Source organism: Doryrhamphus excisus, chromosome 13, assembly GCF_030265055.1.
Source record: "Doryrhamphus excisus isolate RoL2022-K1 chromosome 13, RoL_Dexc_1.0, whole genome shotgun sequence".
Taxonomy (NCBI): Eukaryota; Metazoa; Chordata; class Actinopteri; order Syngnathiformes; family Syngnathidae; genus Doryrhamphus; species Doryrhamphus excisus.
In genome coordinates, this window is record NC_080478.1 from 20,399,750 (window position 1) to 20,425,022 (window position 25,273).

The 25,273-nt window shown below is 44.2% G+C and overlaps 1 long non-coding RNA gene across 3 annotated transcripts in view; it reads left to right on the forward strand.

Annotated features, from left to right (window-relative positions):
* The first annotated feature begins 2,583 nt into the window (after positions 1–2,583).
* Positions 2,584–25,273, forward strand: part of LOC131140440 (uncharacterized) — a 59,190-nt gene continuing 36,500 nt past the window's right edge. For all 3 annotated transcript variants that reach the window (XR_009132412.1, XR_009132411.1, XR_009132413.1), the window contains exons 1-4: positions 2,584–2,654; positions 4,472–4,580; positions 11,330–11,405; positions 23,485–23,619. This is a non-coding gene — a long non-coding RNA (uncharacterized LOC131140440). The remainder of the gene's footprint in view (positions 2,655–4,471; positions 4,581–11,329; positions 11,406–23,484; positions 23,620–25,273) is intronic.

Below are 25,273 nucleotides of genomic sequence, written 5' to 3' on the forward strand. Positions count from 1 at the left end.
GCATGCTACTGTACTGTACATGACTGCATGTAGCATGCTACTGTACATGGCTACATGTAACATGCTACTGCACAAAACTACATGTAGCATGTTACTGTGGATGACTACATGTAGCATGCTACTGCACAAAACTACATGTAGCATGCTACTGTACATGACTACATGGAACATGCTACTGCACAAAACTACATGTAGCATGTTACTGTACATGACTACATGTAGCATGCTACTGTACATGACTACATGTAGCATGCTACTGTACATGACTACATGTAGCATGTTACTGTAGATGACTACATGTAGTATGCTACTGTAGATGACTACATGTAACATGCTACTGTACATGACTACATTTAACATGCTACTGCACAAAACTACATGTAGCATGCTACTGTACATGACTACGTGTAGCATGCTACTGCACAAAACTACATGTAGCATGCTACTGTACATGACTACATGTAGCATGCTACTGTACATGACTACATGTAGCATGCTACTGTACATGACTACATGTAGCATGCTACTGTACAAAACTACATGTAGCATGCTACTGTACTGTACATGACTGCATGTAGCATGCTACTGTACATGACTACATGGAACATGCTACTGCACAAAACTACATGTAGCATGCTACTGTAGATGACTACATGTAAAATGCTACTGCACAAAACTACATGTAGCATGCTACTGTACATGACTACATGTAGCATGTTACTGTAGATGACTACATGTAGCATGCTACTGCACAAAACTACATGTAGCATGTTACTGTAGATGACTACATGGAACATGCTACTGCACAAAACTACATGTAGCATGTTACTGTAGATGACTACATGTAGCATGCTACTGCACAAAACTACATGTAGCATGTTACTGTAGATGACTACATGGAACATGCTACTGCACAAAACTACATGTAGCATGTTACTGTACATGACTACATGCAACATGCTATTGCACAAGACTACATGTAGCATGTTACTGCACATGACTACATGTAGCATGCTACTGTACATGACTACATGAACATGCTACTGTACATGACTACATGTAGCATGCTACTGTAGATGACTACATGGAACATGCTACTGCACAAAACTACATGTAGCATGTTACTGTCCATGACTACATGTAGCATGCTACTGCACAAAACTACATGTAGCATGCTACTGTACATGACTACATGAACATGCTACTGTACATGACTACATGTAGCATGCTACTGTACATGACTACAAGTAGCATGCTACTGTACTGTACATGACTGCATGTAGCATGCTACTGTACATGACTACATGGAACATGCTACTGCACAAAACTACATGTATCATGCTACTGTAGATGACTACATGTAACATGCTACTGCACAAAACTACATGTAGCATGTTACTGTAGATGACTACATGTAGCATGCTACTGCACAAAACTACATGTAGCATGCTACTGTACTGTATATGACTACATGTAGCATGTTACTGTACATGACTACATGGAACATGCTACTGCACAAAACTACATGTAGCATGTTACTGTAGATGACTACATGTAACATGCTACTGCACAAAACTACATGTAGCATGCTACTGTACTGTACATGACTACATGTAGCATGCTGCTGTACATGACTGCATGTAACATGCTACTGTACTACAGTACTACAATATACTGTACTTGTACTACTACAATATTTAGAGCTGATATTCATTTGCAGTAAAAGTGAAAATATTGGCAACAAAATTTGGAATGGAGGATAAGCGGCGTGGATAACGGATGGATACACTCTCTGAACTTCACTTCTTTGCAATTTTGCTCAGCAACCACAATTTATGTTTCCCTTCCCCGGACAGCTCTTGATTTTATTTATAAGAGCCAATCGTGAGCTATGAAAAAAACTCACAACAAGCTTGTCAACCCACTGGAAATTGCAGTAGGTCATTACTCAATAAAATAGTCTGCCTTGAAGAAACAAATAACACTAAACTCATCACACAACAACTTAACACTCAAAGGATGTACCTAATAAATACACAAACATGTACCAATAATGAGAAAAGTGACTCTGTGGGTGTTATTTCATGTCTAGAAGGCTCTAATATGGCCAGAAAACATATTTAGAAATGGTTAAACACGTTTTCTACGCTCTAGCTATGAAAATATTCCATTTATAAACTATCCACACAAGCAAACAACATTGAGGAATAAACCATTCTCATCTATGTCAATTTGAAACTCTGCTATGAACATTCCTTTGTCAAAATGTCACCCTGATGACAAAATGATACCCACTGGCATCACATGAATACACTTTCAGATTAGCAGCATCACACAAGTGTACTTTACATGCAACACCGCAGTCTTTTGTTTCCACTCTTTAGTTCCACAGAAAGCACGTTTCCACAACAACCAAAAAATGAAATACTCAATAAGGTACCTTACAGTACTGTACTTTGTAGTGTAGTAAATATCTGCAAGTTGTCGTAGCTGGAGGCTGGATTCTTTTTTGTTCTTTTTATAGTTACATGTGATTAAATGTAGCTTCAAATTACGACGCTAGATTGGTACTTGAACGCGCCACGGCAGCCGCGGAGCTTTGAGTTGCTGCCGTAACACGGACCTTATTTTTGATGGATAGTGTGTCTCTAAACGTGAGTAACCTGGTTATTTGTCATTGTTTAACGCTAGCGGATGTTTACATCGTGTTATTGTATTGAGTCGGGTGCCTTAAGCATCCAGCCGCCGAGCTGGTCACGAACTGCTGAGCTACGTTAGCTTCATCAGCATTCATTATATTGTTAGCATGCTATTGCTATGTGTTTAGCGTACTGCTGATAGCTGAGATGTTATGTGGTTGTGTTTATAGCTAGGGAGGGGCGGGCGTTGTGTGTGACTGGCCAATCACAGAGCGTGAACATACTGTCAAGACAGTTTTGAGTGTTGAAAACATACAACACTTAAGGTATGATTACATTGTGTGTAAGTTATAATAACAACAACTTCGAGTTATGTTATGAAGCATGTTTCTATAGTGTTCAAGAAATGCTGTAATCGCAATAAACTAGAGACATCTAACTTGATAGCGTATTAGCGCGTGAAGTCGGCCATGTTTCTTTCTAACATAGACGAATGCGAACGTAAACAATTGTCACATGACATCACGTGACGTGATTACGGCGCAATGACTCGCTAGCATGTAGCAAGAGTGCTAATTCTTTCATCTTCTTGCGGCGGTGATGTTTCCACTTGACTCCAGTGAAAACTTCTTCATTGTTCTCGGTTAAGAGCTTCAAGTAGTTGTCTCTTTTCCGCCTCATCGCTCGTTGTGTCCACTCGACACTCGTTAAAGGCAGTGACTCGAAGTCATTACAGCGAATGTTTAGCAAACATCGGCTAAGAGCACTTTGACATTTGACTCTTGGAATGTTCTCTCGTCTTCCTCACTTGGACACAGCGTAAACACGTCCTCTTCTTTCACCTTCACCCCGGGGGAGGCCCTCTTTGCTGCCGCCATGACACGCCAAAGAAGAATTTTAATTTGAAAGCTAAGTTAAATGTTTATGAGCATGTTGAGTCGCATGGCGAAGGCTAAATGTTGACTATAGTGTACAGGAGAAGGCTGCTGTTGGATTGTGTTGCCTTTCTTCTTTTTTTTTCTTCTTGTTTTTTCTTATGGTCCTGAAGAGCGCCTCCTACAGCATTAGTAGAAAACTCACACTTGGAGGAAGTGTTGTGTTGTAAGTGATTGGTGTCTCACACAGGAGGAGACAGACAGCAATGTTGCTTTGGAGACACACACACACACACACACACACACACACACACACACCCCATCTTCAGCGGAGGCACGGTGGGGTGAAGGTGTAGAGGTTCTGGCATTTTCTGTCCCGCTCTATTTATTTGCGCCGCCATCTATTTGCTTAGGTAAGATCACGCTGCGCTCGTATGCAAATGAGCGTCCATGTCGGCGTGATATTTGAGAAATGTAAGTAAATGGAAACGTCTCTAACCGGGGCGAAGGCCACCCTTCGCTCTCTCCGAGGCTGAAATTGCGTGTCTGGCCTTCACAGCTAATTAGCGTCTTGTTGTGTGGAGACATTTGGCTGAACAGTCAGGAGCCTCACAGCTAGCACGCACAGCTAGCACGTGGCTAAAAGCTTATCCCGGTGGGAGGGAAGGATGACGACCGCACAAACACACAACCTTTGCCGTCTTTGCGAGGATGCCGTGACCACTTTGGAACAAGAGAGTGTCCCAATTAAGTGGTCATTGAACAATGTTGTCATCACTTCTACACAATCACAACGGCCGTAGAACACGGAATTCCGTAGTAATTCCTCCTTCATTGCTGTATTGAGTATTATTAATGGAATATTTTCACTTTTAATGTTAGTGGAGCCTTGTGTTGTTGTGTGATGATTTTATGAAAACATGAAAATATATTGATGATGGTGTATTGATCGCTTAGGGAGGCTGACCTTTGAACTCTAACGGAGGAGGTCAGTGACGGCATGTCGCCCCCTGCTGGCATGGAGCGCTGTGATTGACAGCGAGGACAGATGCTGTCGTCTAAACAGGTAAGATGATCTCTGGAGACCATCTGCTCGCCATTCGCTTCAATTCACACTTCTCACACACACACACACACACACGCACGCACACACACACTCAAATATGGCCCAGCATCAAATCAATATGGCGAGGACACACACAGTGAGTCGTGCACACAAACATGCTTGTGGGCGTGTGTCTTTTTACAGCGACGCATCGCCATCGTCAGGTGTCACCTGGACAGGTCACATGATCCGATCACACGTCTCTGTCTCTCTCTCTCTGCAGTGGCTACTTTGCTAACAATGATGCTAACAATAATGCTAACACTGATGTCATCGCGGAGAAGCCTCTAGAAGTAAGGAAGTCATATGTGCTGTTGTCATGGTAACCACCAGCACATATTAACAAATCATAACAGTAACAAGTTAACTTCAATCAAAGTCCTTCATTTGGCTCCGCCCCTCCTCTGCTGATGAAGCGGATAACGCTAACTAGCAAAGTACGGCTTGGCAGAGGCAACGAACACGCAGACGTCTACAACGTCTGTCCAACAGGAGGGCGGCGACTTCCTGTGTTTAGATTGTCAACAAGGTCAATCATGAGAATGTCCACTGTCTTAATGGACAATGCTAACCGCTAATGACCACGTACGCTAGCCTGCCTGCAGATGCTACAAGCTAGGCTATAATTATGCTTCACCCTGAAGGACTCATCATGTCGTTTAGCCATTAGCACGTGCTAGCACGCTGCCCTAGCGTAGCCCCGCGGTGCTCTGGCATTTCAAAGTGCTAATTATCACAACTTGTCGGCGAATGCTACTTAGCCTCGGCCGGGGGTCGGGGGAATTATGGGAGAACGAGTCCCGAGAGTCACTCGGGGCGTGGCCAGCCGTCCGCAGAGTGCTTTGTTTTGGATAATAATAGATTTCAAGCGCAGGTCACTTGAACGCACCGTCCCCTCTTAATGCTTGCATTCCACGCTAGCTAACGTGTCTAGTAAACATAATAACAGAGGGCAGCGACTTGTTGCTAGGCAACCGTGATGATTGCCGCTGCCACCATGCTGAGTGTTTGCGTGTGTGATTAGCACCTCGTACAACTACAACTCAAAAAGCACAAATAAACAAACAAACTAAAAAAAAAAAAAACATTTTTATTCCTTCTTCACTCACACGGTCATGACCTGCAATCTGCTGGCATGTCAGTGTCACTTCCCGTATTATATCCCGGTATGCTAATACACTATATCCTGCTACAGTGCTGTCAGTACATAAATAAATTATTATGATCTGTTATTAATTCATCTAATGAATCTATTTTTTAATCTTACTAAAATTTCCTGCGAAAAGTGAGCACACTGAGTTGGATCGTGTCGCCTGCCAGTTTGTCAGCGTGTCGCCAATATAATATTGCAGAAACATTTATTATACACCGTGAATTTCTACTGAGTGCACTCAGACGGGAGGCCGGGCTTGCTGAGAGGAGACATCTTAGGTTACTGACCTGTATTTTCACCAGGAAGTGTGCAAATTCAATAATTAAAAATTGTTAAAAATGATTGGAATCAAAAGCAAAAAGTGTAATAGAGTTCTATGGACAAATATGATAATAATATTGTATGTTATCATTATTTCCCCGGCTGGAGACCAGTCCAGGGTGTACCCCACCTCTTGGCCGAAGTCACCCCACGACGATGTTATATTCATTTGTTTTAACTTATTTTCTTATATATGCACAGGATAGGGAAATAAATGTGTGTGGATTGTGGACGCTTACGTCTACCACACACACTCATGTCGATTCACACACACACACTTGCACACATACACAGTGTGGTGGTCCAGTTAGCATTGATTAGCTGCCTGCTTACTTTAATAAAGGTCTCGTAGAGCGCTGCGCTGCGGCTACATCGACCAGCGCACTTCATCACACACTACATTCACTACTTACACAGTATTTACTACACACTCTATTACACACACACACACGTTTCTGTGTGTGTGTGTGTTATTTAGTCAGTTTTTGGTTATTCTTGTATGAAATAACTCATTAACTGATGCTAACATGCTAACGCCATGTGAGAGTGCGTGCGTGTAAGTTAAGATGCAGCTCGTGGGACCTTTGACCTTTGCCATCAGCCTGCATCTCACCAGATGTCTTAACCTCACGTGTGTGTGTGTGTGTGTGTGTGTGTGCACGTTTGACTCACTTCCTATTTCCTTTTAGCCCCGATAAGCTTCATCCTCCTCATCCTCATCCTCATCATCATCATCACTGGATGTGTGTGCGTGCGTAACACGAGTGAGTGGTCTGAGTCACTTTAGACAATTTTGATCAAATTGACGTTTGAAACGTGCGAAACATGACGCCATATTTACTCCTCATCTTCTTCCTCCTCACTTCCTTGAAGGCGCTCTAATGCGTTGCGTGTGTGCGCGCGTGATGAGATTAGCATCGAGCGCAGAAAGACTCAAAGCATCAAACATCAAACTCACCGCCATCGCTGGACAGTGATGGGGGGGGGGGGGGCGGGGTGTAACACTAACCTGTAATCACCTGACACACACACACACACACACACACACAAAACGTTGTTATAAAACTTGTAGAAAGTTCAAATTGTGTTGTTTGTTGAAGTGTATCTGTATCTGGCCACGCCCCTCCAGCCCTTCTCGCTATTTCTGTTTGCGATCATGTGATTGTGTTCCTGTCGGCGGCCATGTTGTTGTTGTTGTTGTTGTTGGTACAGCCAATCAATAGTCAGGAATAAAAATGTAACCAAGCTAATCAATTAGGCCCACTTCATTTTCATATGTCCACTCCATCGTCCTTGTCGCCGCGACAACAGCCCACCGCTCGGGAGCACCCCCCCCCAACCCCCTCCCCCTCGGTGTGCATCCATTCTGACGGTGTCGGGTTCTCCGTGATGGATGTTCCACACTGCAAAATGTGAGGCCGGATCCGTTTACGTCTAAAAACTTTGGATCAATAACAATATTTGCCCTGGAAAACAGACCCCCCCATGCCCCCACCGTACACACACTTTAAAAGCCCGCATTCATTTTTAATGGCGGCGAGCGGTGGCGTGAGCTAATACGCGGACAGATGTGGCGAAGGCAGCGAGCGCGAGGTCAGTGTCAGCGGCTAATTGGCTCCTTGGCGGCGACACTCGATCCTGCTGATCCAATCACACGCGGCACGCGGGCCACTCATGCTAACGCGGCGCTCACCACGCCGCAGGAAGTCAACATGGCCGCCGCTGCACGCCGAGTAAACAAACTGTGGACATTCGTGAGACGGTCGCCACATCGCTGAGATGTGAAAAGGTCAAACACGCGCACACAGAGGTCAACGACAGGATTAAACATCATCACTTCCTGTCTGTCAGCTGACTTCCTGATCTCACCGTGACCTCCAAAACTTCCCAAGATGGATTTAACACATTTGGCTCGACTGAAGCTAAAGCAAAGGTAATTAAAGTCAGCTAAAGTTAAAGCTAAGCTAACACTAAGCTAAACTCTAGTCTTTTACCGAGTGGTGGGTGAGTGGACGCTTGCTGAGCGGCCTGCAGTGTGACGTTTGAAGACGCTCAGAGCTCTGTTGGAACTGTCACCTTTGACCCCATGATTCCATCATAGGAAGTAAGCCAGCAGGCGGCCATGTTTGTGTTTTTGTTCTACCTGCTTGGCTAATTAGCCTCTTTGATTGGCCGGGAGGAGGAAGCGAGTGAGGGGGCGGTGGTGGGGGGGGGGGGCAACAATGACTTTGTTGTGTCTCTTTGTGTCCATCAGACTAAAGAGGGGGCAAGTCCCGATCCTCTTCCTTTCCTTTGTGGTGCCGTCAGACATGTCAACAACTCGCACCGACATTGTGATAATGTGCTAAAGCTAGCTCGCTATGCTATACAGCACCCGCATGTTGTAGCTACGCCATGTTTCTATTGGTACACAATAGTACACAAAAAAAGTATAAAAATATAGAATATAAAAATGTGTCCATTGATTAAGGGATCTTCATCACATGTCACAAGCGCTGGAAGGTGCTTGTCATTGCTGTCCTTCCATAGGCACCATTTAAAACAATTCATGGGACTAACAAGTCAACTTGTTAGTATTATTCTCTTACAGTGTACTCATGCGTCCAATTTCTGGACCACTTCCACACTAAGGTCACGGGCATACCGGAGCCTATCCCAGCTGTCTTGAGGCAGCCGGTCGCCAGCCAATCGCAGGGCAGATATACACAAACAACCATTCACACTTACATTCACACCCATGGATAGATTAGCGTCTCCAATTAACCTAGCACGTATATTTTTGGAATGTGGGAGGAAGCCGGAGTAACCCGGAGAGAACCCACGCGTGCACGGGGAGAACATGCTAACTCCATACAAAGCTGTTCCAACAGAGATACAAACCCACCTTCTTCTGACTGTGAGGCCAACATGCTAACCACAAGGCCACCGTGCAGCCTCACTTAGTTAATATAATACAGTAAACCTCGGATATATTGGATTCAATTGTTCCCACTGGTTTTGTCCGATATAAGCGAAATCCGTTATATGCGTATACCGGAAAATGTCCGTTTTACGGATATATCGGATTTATATCTGGTATATGCGTAAATGGGATTTTATCCGTTATAAAAAGGCACTTCCTTGACTATGTTTCCAATGTACCTGGACTGGCCAATGAAAAGAGACGTAAGGTAATGAGAATTGAACTTTATTGGACTCTGAGCATAACAAATTGTTAATTAAGCTAGGCCCTGTTACGCCCGTCAGGCCTACGTTATTTCCAATAGTGAGGTTAAGATCTCATTCACTGCTGTGCTAGTGTTATTGACGTCACTCACTTTTATATTTGTCCTAAATCTGGAGCCAGGAGAAAGACAATAGCCAGTGACATCAACAAGATTAGCGTAACGATGCGGCCATCCGATATATGCCAGGGAAATTTCATGGAAATGCATTGGAACGGGACTGGAGATTTTGTCCGAAATAGGCGAAATCCGTTATAAAAAAATCCGATATATGCAATGAATTTTTATTGGAAATGCATTACAGAAAAATCGGTTCTTTTTTATGTCGGTTGTGAGCGAATTTCCGATATATCCGAGTCCGATATATCCGAGGTTTACTGTACAATATTTAGCTTATTCTTCTGTTCACTACTTTCCACCACTACAGGTTGCTCTTTAGCCGCCGTTATTTCAACTTAGTTTGGAAATAATGCTGTAAATAAATAAGTACACAAGTGTACCAATTGAGATGTAGCATAGAGTTTTTTAGCTTCCAAGATGGCTCCTTTTCTGGTTGATTTTCATGAGTTTCAAGTTGTAAACGTCTTATGGTTGACGTGCACTTTGAACCATGAACATCCTCAGCACCTTTGGTCAAGACGACGCCCCTCTGTGGCCGCTCGCCAACACTGCAGCAGACTTTTGAGCAAAAGTTGGCCGCCCTCACGTTCATCGAATATACATGCTCACCACATGTACTTTACCTGCTTTGACCTCTGCGTGTATTTGACCTTGTGGAGAAGGTGTATTGGGAGCAGCATGTGTTAAAGAGCAGAGTGAGTCTTTTAATCCTCTTAACGTGTGTTTTCACCGCCAACATGTTAACCAGTCAGCCTCTAATCCTCCCTCACCGCCAATCACACGCCCCCTGGGAGGAGGGGGGGGCGAGGCCGGAGAGGGAGGGAGTGGGGGGGGGGATGAAAAGACAGTGAAAGAATGGCCTCCAGCATTTAGACAGAGCCCCGGCCATGTTTGATGGTGACCTCTGAACCCAACCCTCAGCATCCACTATCAGGCGGCCTGAAAGTGAACACTCTCGTCTTTCCTCCAGTCACTGCACGTCCATCAACACACTGCAATTACGCACACACACACACACACACACACACACACACACACACAACACACAAAGAAACTTTCCTGACATGCTCTGCACTATAAAAGTATTAATTCACTTATTATCTTGCTAAATGCACACTTTTTATCTTTTTAAAAGACATTCATTCCTAATCTCTTTAAAAGTGTGTGTGTGTGTGTGTGTGTGTGTGTGTGTGTGTGTGTTGGTGCTGATGTATTTGGGGCCAGGCGGTGTGTGGTGTCAAAGCAAAGAGTGTTTCGCTCAACATCTCCACCGAGCAAACAAAACAACGTCTTAAGTTCTTAAGTGCTGTTTGTTTTATGTCACTTGGCGGCACAGGTGGGTGGAGTCAGCACATCACATTGCAATGACTCCATTAGCAACAACTTTTTTTTTTTTTTTTGTAGATGTAGTGCCAGAACCGCCTGCTTCAATATGTCAGAAGTTAAATAAGGAAATGAAGTTGATTATTAAAATTAATAAAAGAACCGGGAACCAAGAAAAGAGGGTTTTTTAAGCAACAGCAGTCAAGCTAGCTACATGTTACTGTTGCTAGCGGATTTCTTCATACCTCTTAACATTGGCATTTGAAAATAAGGGAAATTTACCGCACAAATTATACCAAAATTGTTTTCTAGTGAAGGTCGTATCCATAAAAATGTAAAGATGACGACCACTTTGATACATTTTATGCATTAAAATGCAATCCCATGTCGGTTGATTCATGCTAGGCTATCTAGCTAAGATTTTTTATAGCTGACAAAGGAATTCAATTTAATGTTACAATACCGATGCTACGGGATGAAAATGGCCATACTTTGGACAGGGTGTGTGCTGAAAGATGTTGAAATCCCTAAAAAAAAAAATAATACAATATTGTATGAATGTTTTCCAGGGGCCATCACAAGAACGCTGCATTACTATTGGGACGCTCGTATGACATCAACCTTCAAACAGGAAGTCCACTCACTGTAAGTACTGACAACACATGCAATAAAATGGCCCTCATCAATATTGATGCTGCTAATGAGACTTCACACACACACATACACACACACACACACACACACACACACACTGTAAGGCCACTAGGACTGGACACCAGCCACTGTGTGTGCTTGTGTGTACTTGACAGTGTTCATGTCTGTGTGTTAGGACAGACTGAGGGCACTGTGATTGGATGGCCGCCATTGTGTGTGTGTGTGTGTGTGTGTGTGTGTGAGAACGTGTGTGTGCATGTAAGTGTGAGTTTGTGTGTGTCCATGGTTGAATGAATGCAACCATGTCCATCTGTTTGGCAGCAGACATGATTGTCACGCCATCTGGGCCCTTCTTATGTGTGTGTGTGTGTGTGTGTGTTAGCCTTTAGGTGTGTTAGATGCAAAGGTGATAAGACCATGCACACACACACACACACACACACACACACACACCCACACCCACGCACACACCCACTTATGGGTAGTGAAAAGTTTACTTCCAGTATTGTGCAGGCCTGAGTAGTGTGTGTGTGTGTATGTTTATCAGTAGTGATGTCACAGGTCACATGACATGTACACATAAAGTTGAGTTGTTAGACGTAACAAACAAACAAAAACAAAAACGTTCATGAACTTCATAGAAAGTGTTAGTAGTTAGCCGAGACGATGTACAATATCGGGTCAAGATAAGACGAGATTTGAACGTTAAATAAAAAAGTTAAATAAAAAAATATGACTGGACATTGAAACCTTTTTTTTTACAAAACAAGGCCGGTGTGTTTTGAAATGTTAATGGTCCCGACAAATTGATGCTAAACGATATTATTGTCAAAATGATTTGAGACCAAATAAACCACAATAACATATGATAATAGTTATAACTAATAATAATAATGCAATATTTCCTTTTATATTTTATAAAATATTTCCATTTCTTTCCTTTATGTTCAAGCTTAACAACGTCGCCCACAAACATACAAACACAGACAATAACGCAAGGTGCATTCAAAGACATCAGGACATTAATAGTTGAAAACGACTTGCAGGCTGAATAGATAGGTGTGTCCCATTATGTGCATTAATGAGCTGCCTCTTTTTTATGATGCTATTTCCACTTTTGTGACATATAAATGTAGCTAAAATGTTGTTTTCTCGTGTTAAACAATGCCAAAGTTTCAGATAAAGACATTTGCGCATTTGGAAGAGAGCCCTGAAAGAAATTTGGGGGGTGGAGGTCAAAAACTGGAGGTGTGTGATGTCACAAATGGGCGGGATTCCTTATATGGCCCCACCCCCAAGCGCTGCTTCCCCTGACCTGTTTACGGTGTTAGCAATGGCTCACAGGAAGTCTTTCTTCCGGTGTAAGGGAACACCGGGGAACAGCGGCAGAACACCGGAAGTCCTCTAAGCACTTGGGAATGTGACCAACCACAGCGGAGTGGGCGTGTCTGGAGGCGGGCCGTAGGTAGAATAAATTAAAAGACATGGTTTTCGTGGAAGCATGAACTCCAAAGAAAAACAGCTGGAATAGGTGCAGATTCTGGAAGATCTAGCAAGCGTTCTGTGCTGGTTATTGTGTGTAGCTACTCTATAGGAATCCACAACTCAATACAAACTGATGAAAAATGAGCTCTGGCTCTTTGTTGTTGACACTTGTCATGACTTTAGGACCAACACAGGAAGTGAGCAGCGCCCTCCTGTGCCGGAAGATCTAGAAAGCTTTCTGTGCTGGTTATTGTGTGTAGCTACTCTATAGGAATGCCCAACTCAATACAAACAGATGAAAAATGAGCTCTTTGTTGTTGACACTTGTCATGACTTTAGGACCAACACAGGAAGTGAGCAGTGCCCTCCTGTGCTGGAAGATCTAGAAAGCTTTCTGTGCTGGTTATTGTGTGTAGCTACTCTATAGGAATCCCCAACTCAATACAAACAGATGAAAAATGAGCTCTTTGTTGTTGACACTTGTCATGACTTTAGGACCAACACAGGAAGTGAGCAGTGCCCTCCTGTGCTGGAAGATCTAGAAAGCTTTCTGTGCTGGTTATTGTGTGTAGCTACTCTATAGGAATCCCCAACTCAATACAAACTGATGAAAAATGAGCTCTTTGTTGTTGACACTTGTCATGACTTTAGGACCAACGCAGGAAGTGAGCAGCGCCCTCCTGTGGTTAAAAATTAACTAAAAAAGGCGAGGACGGCAGATGTTCTCGTAGCTGTCGTCACGCTGCGCAATGTGTGTGTTTCCAGCTGTTTCTGTGTGTTTATTCTACACACACATACACACACACACACACACACACACACATAGGGTCATGTGGATGTTGATCCAAATGGTCCATCAGTTGAAACTGCTGAGAAAATAAACTGTGGAAGTGCTGATTATTCCTCACCTGACAGCTGTGCGGTGTGTGTGTGTGTGTGTGTGTGTGTGTGTGTCGATGTTGAACTTGGTCATCTTCGGGACTCCATCTATCTTCTTCTTCCCCTTTGTCTTTGTGGCTTTCAGCTGTTGATGACACAACATAAAAGTGGAAAGGAGTAGAAAGTGTATACATACAGTATATAAATGTAAATACAAGACATATACATTCATGTGTATACAGTACATGGAGATACAATACATACAGTGTGTCACAACAGTGACTACACTTCTTCTATTCCTGAAAATATTTGATTAGATCTTTTCATGGGACTAAAGCAATGACACTTTGATATAATTTAAAGTAGTCCGTGTGCAGCTTGGATCAGTGTAAATTTGCTGTCCCCTAAAAATAACTCAACATTTAATGTCTAAAACGCTAGCAACAAAAAGGAGGACGCCCCTATGATAAAATGGACAAATTGAGCCCAATTAGCAATTTTTTTAAAATTAACAGAATCATGTGACTCATTGTGTTAGTCTTAGGTGTGAATGGAGGGCAGGTGTGTTAAATTTGGTGTCATCACTCTCACACTCTTCTTATCCCGATGACTGGAAGTTCAGCATTGGACTTAGTTTGCTAAGACGTCTCTGAGGATACAAAAAAAAAATAATTGTTGCTTTAGGCTTGAATAAGATTGCTAACACGCTGAAACTCAACTGCGGCATTTTGGTGAAAACACACAGCCCTTAAACACACACAGCAGGGGTCTCAAACTCGCGGCCCGCGGGCGAGACGCTAGTCTGAGGCCCCCACCTTGATACCAAAGTTTAATGTTGAAATGACAGCTTAAAGCTTTGTGCATACCGGACACAATGAACATGATTTTGCCCCGCCCATACTGTTACCCTACCCTGTTACCCCGCCCTGTTTTGCTTTGGATTAGCAATGAAGCTAAAGGCTAATGACGCTGGGTACAAATAAATGCAGGAAATTATTTGGAATAAAACGGGAAAATACACGTCAAGATAAAGCATCTCATGTTAAAACATGTTGTTAAAGTTACCACGCTGCTAACTTGCTAATTGGGTCAAATTATTAAGTTTCATTCATGTTCATGTTAAAGGTTAAATAACTGTTAATACTGTACATTTGAATGTGGTTGTGGTTTCTTACGTTTTTCTTATTTGCTGTTTTATTATTATTTTACTTATTTATTACTGATTGATTGATTTATTGTCTTTATTCTTAATTTGTTTATTTATTTTTGTTATGTTATTTTGTGTATAGAAAAATAAAAATTAAGATATTTGACAACAGTGGAATGTTTTATCAGATATTTTGGTGTGGAAAACCGGAACCAAAGTACCGAAAAAGTGTAGGGTATAGCAGAAGCAAAAGCATTGAAGATTTTTTTTATAGATTTTTTTTCCAGTTTTTAATAAATGCGTTTTTTTTTTTGTTTTTTTTTTGTTTTTTTTTTGAAAACCTGATGCGGCCCGGCTTCACCCAGAACCTAGCTCTGGTGCCCCCCAGGTAAATTGAGTTTGACATCTTTGTGATACAAATGTACAGTATTACTTTTTTGAATGCATATGGGGGGGTAAGTCACCGTTGATGCAGTACACTCCTGACGAGGATGTCATACGACTTCATGTCCAAAATCATGTCATTGTGACGAGAAGAAAGGTTTGTTTCCCTGGTATATTTCCCTTTCATGGCGCCAACGCCAGCTAGGTCGTTGGAAGCTAACTTTGAAGGTCATCTCTTACTACAGCTAGCCTGACTGAAACGCTGTGTTAGCCGAGGAAAATAATAATAATAATAATAATAAAGAGAAGAAGCTTGAATGTTGATGCTGTTAAATAACACAAAGCTTTGTCTGTAATTATACGGCAAACCTTTTTGCAGAATAAATATTAAAAAAAAAAAACATACAAAGGTCAAAGTGACCCCCGCATCCTTTGACTTTTCAGTATGTGGACCTCAAAACACCGTCGTAGCGATACTGGCATTTCCACATGTTTGACACCATGATTGTTTACAGGTGAGCTCACGGCAGGCGTGCAGCACATCACAGAAAAGGAGCGTTTGATTTGCTCATCTTAGCCGAGTCACACATACCACAGTACGTTTAATCTCGCTTTATTAGAATGTTTTTTTTAAATTATGGATAATCGGAACTTTTTAAAATGTAATCGGATTTATCAGTATGATATCATAATATCCCCATATTGCGTATTTCCCAGACTGCTAATGAGAGGGGGAGATACAATACATATATATTTGGCATATACATATAGATACTGTACATATATATGTGGTCTATCTACGTGGTCCATACTGTTGGTGTCCATCTGCATGTCTAACGTATTTATAGACGCGTATCGAGCCAGCCAGCAGCTCCCTCACCTCCATCTGTCAACCCCCCCACCACCACCGCCAATGATTGACAGCCACTCTCAGGTGCAGGCAAAGTGTGAAGGAGGGGGTGGAGTCAAAAAGAGAAGGCGAGACAACCTAAACAATCAGCAAACACACGCTGACCAATGAAAACACAGACGACAAATCCAGTGTCGTTTTTATAGACCGCATGAAATCACCCCTGAAAGTTCGAAACCTGACATGGACATGACATATAATGAGACATGATTAGACATATGACATGAGACATGATGAAATATGATCAGACATCAGAGACAATGAGACATGACATCAGACATGAGGAGACATGATGAGACATATGACATAAGACGCAATGAGACATGAGACAATGATGAAAGATGACAGACATGATTATATGCGTGACGAGACATGATGAGACGTATGACATGAGGCCTGATTAGTTCATGACATGATGAAACACCACTGGATATATGACATGAGACAAAATGAGACATGACATATGAGCTATGATTAGACATACGACATGAGACATATGACATCGGGCACGAAACATGACATCAGACATGATTAGGCGCGTGAGATGAGAGACATATGACATGAGGCACAGTGAGACACGATGAGACATGACATGACACGCAATAAAACATTGGATTGGATATATGACATGAGGCAAAATGATTACACAAATAACATGAGACATGATGAGACATATCATATGAGACAATATAAAATGTTTAGACATACGACATCAGACAAAATGAGACATGATGAGACATATCATATGAGACATGATAAAATGTAATCAGACAAAATGAGACATGATGAAACATGGTTAGACATATAACATGAGACAAAATGAGACATGATGAAACACCACTGGATATATGATATGAGGCATGATTGGGTATATGACATGACACAAAATGAGACATGACATATGAGACATGATTAGACATATGACATCAGACACGAAACATGTCATGATTAGGCATTGAGACATATGACATGAGGCACAGTGAGACATGATGAGACATGACACGCGATAAAACATTGGATTGGATATATGACATGAGGCCAAATGATTACACATATTACATGAGACATGATGAGACATATCATATGAGACATGATAAAATGTTTAGACATACGACATCAGACAAAATGAGACATGATGAATCATGGTTAGACATATAACATGAGACAAAATGAGACATGATGAAACATGGTTAGACATATAACATGAGACAGAATGAGACATGATGAAACACCACTGGATATATGATATGAGGCATGATTAGGTATATGGAATGAGACAAAATGAGACACAATGAAGCACACCTGGATATATGACATGTGGCATGATTATGCCATGATGTATGGCATGAGACAAAATGAGACATGACATATGAGATATGATTAGACATAGACATACGCCATGAGACATGATTAGACATATGACATCAGACATGAAACATGACATGATTGAGAGGCATTGAGACATATGACATGAGGCACAGTGAGACATGATGAGACATGACATGACACGCAATAAAACATTGGGTTGGATATATGACATATGAGACATGATAAAATGTTTAGACATATAACATGAGACAAAATGAGACATGATGAAACAAGGTTAGACATATAACATGAGACAAAATGAGACATGATTACTGGCATAACATGAGCCATGATTAGACATGTACCATATCAGACACAATAACACATGATGAGACATGATGAAATATGATAATGGTAATGATAATGGTTTAATTTCATTTGAACATGCATCAGATTACAATTGAATGCATCCCATAATCAGTCCAAAAGGAGTAGGAAGAAGCAAAGCTTATTAAATCCTACCCCTCCATCTGGTACTTTTACAATCACTAACTCTTACATTTGTTCACTTCCTGCTTTCCATAATACAGTTTAAGTTTTTTGTTGTTGTTTTTTTTAATAATGTACCTCGTACCAAAGTACTCGGTGATATGAGCATCCAATGCCATAATGTGTACCATAGTGCGTGTCAATATAGTGATATATATAGCACATCATGACTGGTTCAAGACTCTTCATCCTTGGATTTAGCAAACATCAACTGCTTGTATTGTTTCTTGAATTGGCTCATCGTTGTGCATTGTTTGATTCCCTTACTCAATCCATTCCATAGTTTGATTCCACATACTGAAATGCTATGGCTAGCACAACGTAGTCCTAGAAATAGGATTAAACATATGACATGAGACAAATTTGAGACATGATTAGGCATATGATTTGAGACATATAACATGAGACATGATGCTAACTCGCAAACTAGAGAGCTAGCGACCTAAACGGTAGCCTTCAAGTTATTTCCTTTCAACTTAAATAGCCAGAAACTTACCACTTCCACACCGATAGGGAGGATAACTATTAACAGTTATTTCACCTTTAACATGAACATTAATCAATCATTCAATCGTTAATACAGCATCCATAGGCAACAACATTTCGTCTATCTATCTATCTATCTATCTATCTATCTATCTATCTATCTATCTATCTATCTATCTATCTATCTATCTATCTATCTATCTATCTATCTATCTATCTATCTATCTATCTATCTATCTATCTATCTATCTATCTATCTATCTATCTATCTATCTATCTATCTATCTATCTATCTATCTATCTATCTATCTATCTATCTATCTATCTATCTATCTATCTATCTATCTATCTATCTATCTATCTATCTATCTATCTATCTATCTATCTATCTATCTATCTATCTATCTATCTATCTATCTATCTATCTATCTATCTATCTATCTATCTATCTATCTATCTATCTATCTATCTATCTATCTATCTATCTATCTATCTATCTATCTATCTATCTATCTATCTATCTATCTATCTATCTATCTATCTATCTATCAAACTTGCGCAGGCCGCACTAACATTAAACTTTCATATCAAGGCGGGGGGCCTCAAACTAGTGTCCTGTGGGCCACATTTGGCCCGCGGGCCGCATGTTTGAGACCCCTGGTTTAAACAAAGATGCCAGAAAATCCGAAGTTTGATCGGTGAGCAATCAGTCACGCTGCAGGCATCCATTAGCTTAGCCTGTGACAAGTTTATTTCTAAATATGGGACGATTCCATTTTTTAACGCCACAGTTTTCTTTAAAATGGTATGGAGTCGGACTTACGTGGCTGCGGTCACATCCGGCGTGAGTCACGGTCTCACCTTGGCCTCCCCAATGAAAAATGTATCTCCGGTACTGCATACAGTACACGCGTCGTCATACTGAACGTCAACGATAGGAGAAGCTGATGGACTAAAATGAAAAAGAAAGTTGAATGAAAGAATGTGTTCTTTCATGGCTAAGTTGTGACTCCGCCCCCTATGCAGCAACATAATCAAAGGTCCCGCGCCGCCGTGACTTCCTGTCACCGTGTTTGAGCAGCAGTGCCGGTCTGGAGCGGCGCCCCGCCGCGTCCGACGCAGGCGGTGTCAAAGTAGGCCGTCAGCGGCGGCGTTCTTTTGTTCGGTGAAAAGTCTCATTATTGTGCTGCTGAAACATGTCAGCGCTAACGCTAGCTGGCACAAAAGCTCCAAACACGGCGGCGTTGATGGAACAGAAGCGTAAAAGCAGCATTAAATTGCGTGACAGCTTAAAGCGGCGACTGTAAAGTGACTCATTTATGCTAGTGGCACCACACGGGCACCGGGTGGCGCTAATTTGACGCCACCGTTGGGACACGAGTTTGGACTTTTTGTCTTCTTTATCAGACTTAACGTGATGACAGCGTATCTACTCTCTGATTGGCTGACACCGTCCACCTTCGCAAACAGGAAGTGAAACTCTCTGGAAGACGTGAGGCTGCAGGGACGAAATCACACGCCACAGTTGGCGCTCTCTTTCTGACACAGCTGTTGGCACTGGCGGCCAGCTGGCGGCTCAACAATCGACTGCGGCGCGTCAATCAGGCGAGCGGTGGCGAGCGGTGGCGAGCAGCAGCGCGCTCGAAGCCACGTGTTCTGGCGGCCGTGGGTCCACAGATCCCAACGCCGCTTTGCGGTTTGCAACCTGCCAGAAGGCGGCAAAGACCGGCTTTGTTCTGCTTTGGATTGACGCGTCCTTCGGGCTCGCGGCGGCCATGTTGGCGGCGGCTGTGTTGGCTAACTTGTTGAAGAAGTTGTCGCCAAGCGGCCATGTTCTCTCGAACAGGAAGTTGCTTCTGTCGCCGGTCTGAGGCCTGGCAACCATGAGGTCGCGTTGCCCTTTCGTGATTCTCTCGCTGTGGTTGGACAAGACCGGTCTTTGACCCCCGACCCCGGCAAGACAGGAAGTGAGCCAGCAGAAAGCAGTCTATTGTTTTTGACATCACTATCATGGCGGACATCTTCATCATCTCTCTTCTCTCCCTCTACACTCCTCATCCTCCCCCCTGACCCCCCTCCCGGTCGGGGGTCTGTTTTGTGTCCCCCCCCCCCCCCCTCGGTGGGAACAGCTCTGTGTTTGTGGGCCAATAGGTCCAATTCAAGCGAGTCCTTTGTGGAAGGACCAGCGCCACAAAGCCTAATGGGAAACCACCCCCCCCCCCCCAACTCCCCCCTGCTGCCCATCAACGTTTGTCTACCTCGCCGGCCCCCCACCCCTCCCACTCGGGCCCTCTAAGTTTGTTTAAGACATTGAAAGTGCAAAGAAAAGACAGAAAGAGAGAAAGAGTGCGGCCATTAAGGTAATTATATAGAGCCAACGTTCCCGTGAGGGCTCTTAATCGACCTTAATGTTTGTCTAATTGGGGTGGGGGGGGGGGGGCGCTGAGGGGGTACAAGGGCAGAGTGGGGTGCTTTTTGAGGGGGTGAATGTCCTCTTCCTCTCAGGACAAGAACAACTTTGAGTCCTCTTGTCTCGGCCGTTCACACCTTCTCACAATAGCTGTCACCTCCAGCACTCTCACATTACCCCCCCCCCAAACCCCCCCCATACCCACCTCACCCTCCATCTCGCCCGATGATGGCCTCCACGTCTCCCACTCACGCTGCTGTTCAAGGTAGCGTCCAGATGTCATCCCGTTAGCTTGATGTTTGCGTTTTTCTCTGATTTTGGATCAACATTTGCAACAAATGTGATCATTGCAATCATTATTTTAGGTTGTTGACCTTTGACCTCAGGCCCTTGACCGAAACGCATATGAAGTTTAAAATGTATAGGAACTCACCACTAATGGATGACAATGCAAGACGATCCATGAACAGATGGAATCCGAGTCACAGTGACACACACACACAACTACGGTGCGTTCAAGGACCACCAAAAAAAAAAAAAAAAATTGAAGCATAAACCTTCTGCAGGAAAAATGGCCTATTTTTGGAGGAAAAAAAATAGGAATTTGAGTCATGAATGCTGAATCGTGAATGTGCAAAAATCCACTGTTATTAATTATTAATACAATAATGTAACAATATGAACAAAGGAATACAACGATTCCCTTTTATTGCATGCAATTATTTAAGCTAAATCTCTCTTTGAAATCCTTCAAAGTCTTCCGGAGGCCTCCCACTTATTCCCGAATTTGTAAACAATATGTCAGCATCAACTGTATCATATCAACAACACAACCAAAAACACACAAATATTTGTAAAATATATAGCTCTGATACACACTTCATATCAATAGATTATTGGAATCGATCCCCCCCCCCATCGTTTTCACATCTAAACACAAACACCTATTTTCGTATGCAAATGAGTGACAGGCAGGAAAACGAACGGATGATCTTCGCCCGTGAGGATTTTTTCATCGGGGTTGGGTGGAGTGGCGGGAGGGATGGGGTGGTGTGGGGGGGGGCAAAAGCGGCCACAAAGATGATTTCATTTCCAGCCGCCATTCCCATGGAGGCTCGGCGAGGACAAACGGGCGGCGAGAAAGACGAGAGGAATGACAGCACGACAAATAACCTTCCTCACTTTCTGCCCACAAATTGAAGGCGGGATAAAAAAGGCTCCTGTGTGTCCTGCGGCCAAATGAGACACCTGTCCAAACCTCTAAAGACCTTTTGTGTCTTTCACGGTTTCTCTGCGCCGCCTTCTAATTGGGCCGCGCGGCCTGGTCCTAGCCTGCTAGCGCTAGCTAAAGGAGGCGGGCGGGGGCGCTGAATAGAAACGTGATTGTGTTGCTGTCAAGCGCTCCCACATGAACTCGCCTTTTCTTCCCGCACCCGGACGGCGAGGAGAAGTGTGAAGGTGGGGGGGGGGGCGGAGGGAGGAAGGGGCGAGAGAGAGAGACACACTTCATTTGTCATCCAGCGGCCTGATTGGAGTGGCGAAGCCAATTCACATCTCGAGTGGCGTTCCCATCACACGAACCCCCCCACCAACCCCCCCACCCCCACGCCCCCTGGCTCCTGCCAATCAAGCGCTGCGGCTACAGACGGCCATGTTTGGAGCTGAGAGGCTCATCGTAGCCGACGGAGGCAGTAATGACTCCCTCAACCGGGGGCGGGGGGGTCCGCAGAGAACGTTTGGGAGAACTTTTCTTGGGTGAGTTTTTCCTAGCAGGTTGTCGCGTTTATTTCGGGGGCGGGGCCGCTGCATCCTGACGATCATTTGACATGATTGCACCAATCGGAGAGCTCGCTGACATCAAAACATTTGCTGTGTTTCAAACGGAATACTTGCGTCAGTACACTTCGATAAGTACACTGTGTACTTAGTTGCTGAGTGTTGCTAGCGTACTAGCATTGTGCACCCTAAAAGAGTATCATAATATTTACATGTTAATTAATGATAATTACTCTGCTATGTAGCCAAGATGGCGGCTATTGAGGGCGGTAAGTGTCCATCACCTGATCATAGCATTCGGCTAGTGTACTGCATTTTGGCGTACTTTAATGTGTAAAGGCAGTAACCCTACAAATCAATTTCTTTTTTCTTACATCTGATTTTTCCGATTTTGATTTTCCAAAGTCCGCGGCAGTTTCGTATGCATCCGATCCGATACGAATGCGGCGCCACTGCGACTGTACATCCGACCCGTACGCCATCCAAAGGTGACAAAGGACGTGCGCAAAAGTTATTATTATTCCAAAATTGCGTGAAAAATATGTGTCAGCGAAGCGCCTCACGTCCATGTCCCGCCACGCCTGGCTCCGACTCCTCACCCACACGCTCCTCGGAAAATCTGTGTGGAAAAGCCTTGCCTTCTTCCTTCTCAATTTCCCACGTGGAATTATTTCATTAAGGGATTAAGGACTGGTTGCACAAAATTAACGAAACTGATGATGACTTTCTTCTTCAGGTGGAATCTTTTCCCGGTGGAAGTTCGTGTGGGAGCCGCAACAGAGTTGGGACAATTAGCGGTCGTTTGTGTGGAAAGCCATCGCCGCTGTCAATCAGATGTTTATCGGAGGAGGTGATTTCCGGGATAAACGTGGTACGTACTTCTACGGCTCCGTCGCTTTCAGAACGTCGACTTCAGGCCGGGGTAGAGCTGAGAAGGGTTGACCTTTGACCTCAGGCCCCGCAGCTGCCTGCTTCCTCTTTGGCTTAACTCCTTGCTTCCTTGCTCCCTCCGTGGAGCGCCGCTTCCTGGTCTCGGCAGGCCTCCTCCTCCTCCTCCAGCGGCGGTGGCGTAATGACTTTACGACTGTTTTTGTTCACGCTAAGTGCACTAAATATTTGGATGCTCCAAAGCAAAGCAGAATAATTGAAGGTGTGATTTGTGGCAGCTGGCGGCGAGTCTTCGGGCTGCCGGCGGCGTAATGAAAACAGCTAGCGAGCCGCCGTAAACAAAAGCAACTTGTTATGTCGCAAACCCCTCGCTGTGCCACGCGGCGCCTGGGAAACAACACTCATTTCCTTGATGGCGTACCGCAATCATGGCGCCGCTTCGCCATGCCGAGCGCACCGCTGCTCATTAACGCCGAGAGACAGGGTGGCCCGTGCCAGGGAGGCAAGATGGCGGCCGGTGAGCGTGACAGAACGGGGAGGGGTCTTGAAGAACTTTTTGTGTTACCACTGTGACCCCTGCCTTGATACCCCCCCTGTCCCGCAGTCCTGCACCTGTGGCTAAACCCAGGCTAAACAGGGCAGGGAGGGGCCGCTCATGCCCCGAGAGGGGTCAAGAGTTGTGGTCGGGGGGTGAAAGGTCAAGAGGAAGCTCTTTCCGCCAATGGAAAGCCACTTATCATTCTCATCTAATGGATGCGGCCATCTGTCAATCAGGACCAAAGGGGAGGGGCCAGCAGGTATCCCCATGCTGCCACGACTGTCCCCCGAGGGGGCGAGCACCGAGAAAGATGGCTGAGGGGTGCGCGGCAGGTCGTGGGATTGTTTACGTCTCGGTGAACCCCCTCTGGATCGTCCAATCAGACGCCGGAGTGAGGCCACTGGATCTGGTAGCCGGGATCGTCTTTATGATTGATTACCAATCGCCGTACCTGCGTGTGTGTGCGTGTGTGTCATCGCAAAGAGCTAGCTTACATGTAGCCGCAGTCTCATTGCCATAAATGACTGATCCAGGGTCAGCGTGGGAACCAAACTTTGGGCTGTTTGTTGATCCAACGCCGCACATTCACTGATCACCGATCCTGCAATTACTGTGAAACACAATCTGCCATCTTTAGGCTGACTCCGCCCCCTCCACACCAGATGCCACGCCCCCGCTATCCCCCATGGACTTCCATGCTACAGGCCGCTACATCTCGCGTCTCCCGGCTCAGACGCCGCATCCTCGCAGGTCTACTTCCTGCGTGCCGACAGAGTGTACTCGCTGTTAACGACGTCTGGGAAAAGCTTTCCCGGTCTTTCCCAGACTTCCGAGGGGTGTGCGGCTGTGGCGGCGTGGCCCGCGACCACGGAGGCTCCCCCGGGGGGAAGGTGGGGCGGCGTTGGGCGGGAACAGGTGGAGCGTGGGAAAAAGAGCGCGCCCACAAAAGGGCAACGCGTGACCTGGCAGGAAGTGAAACGATGATCCAAACAGTCAGGGTCGTTTATTCTCGCCAAAAATCGCAACGTCCTTTCATCAAACTATTAACAGGCACAATATCCAGGAAGTAGGCGGCGGCGGCGGCAGTGAGCTGATTGCG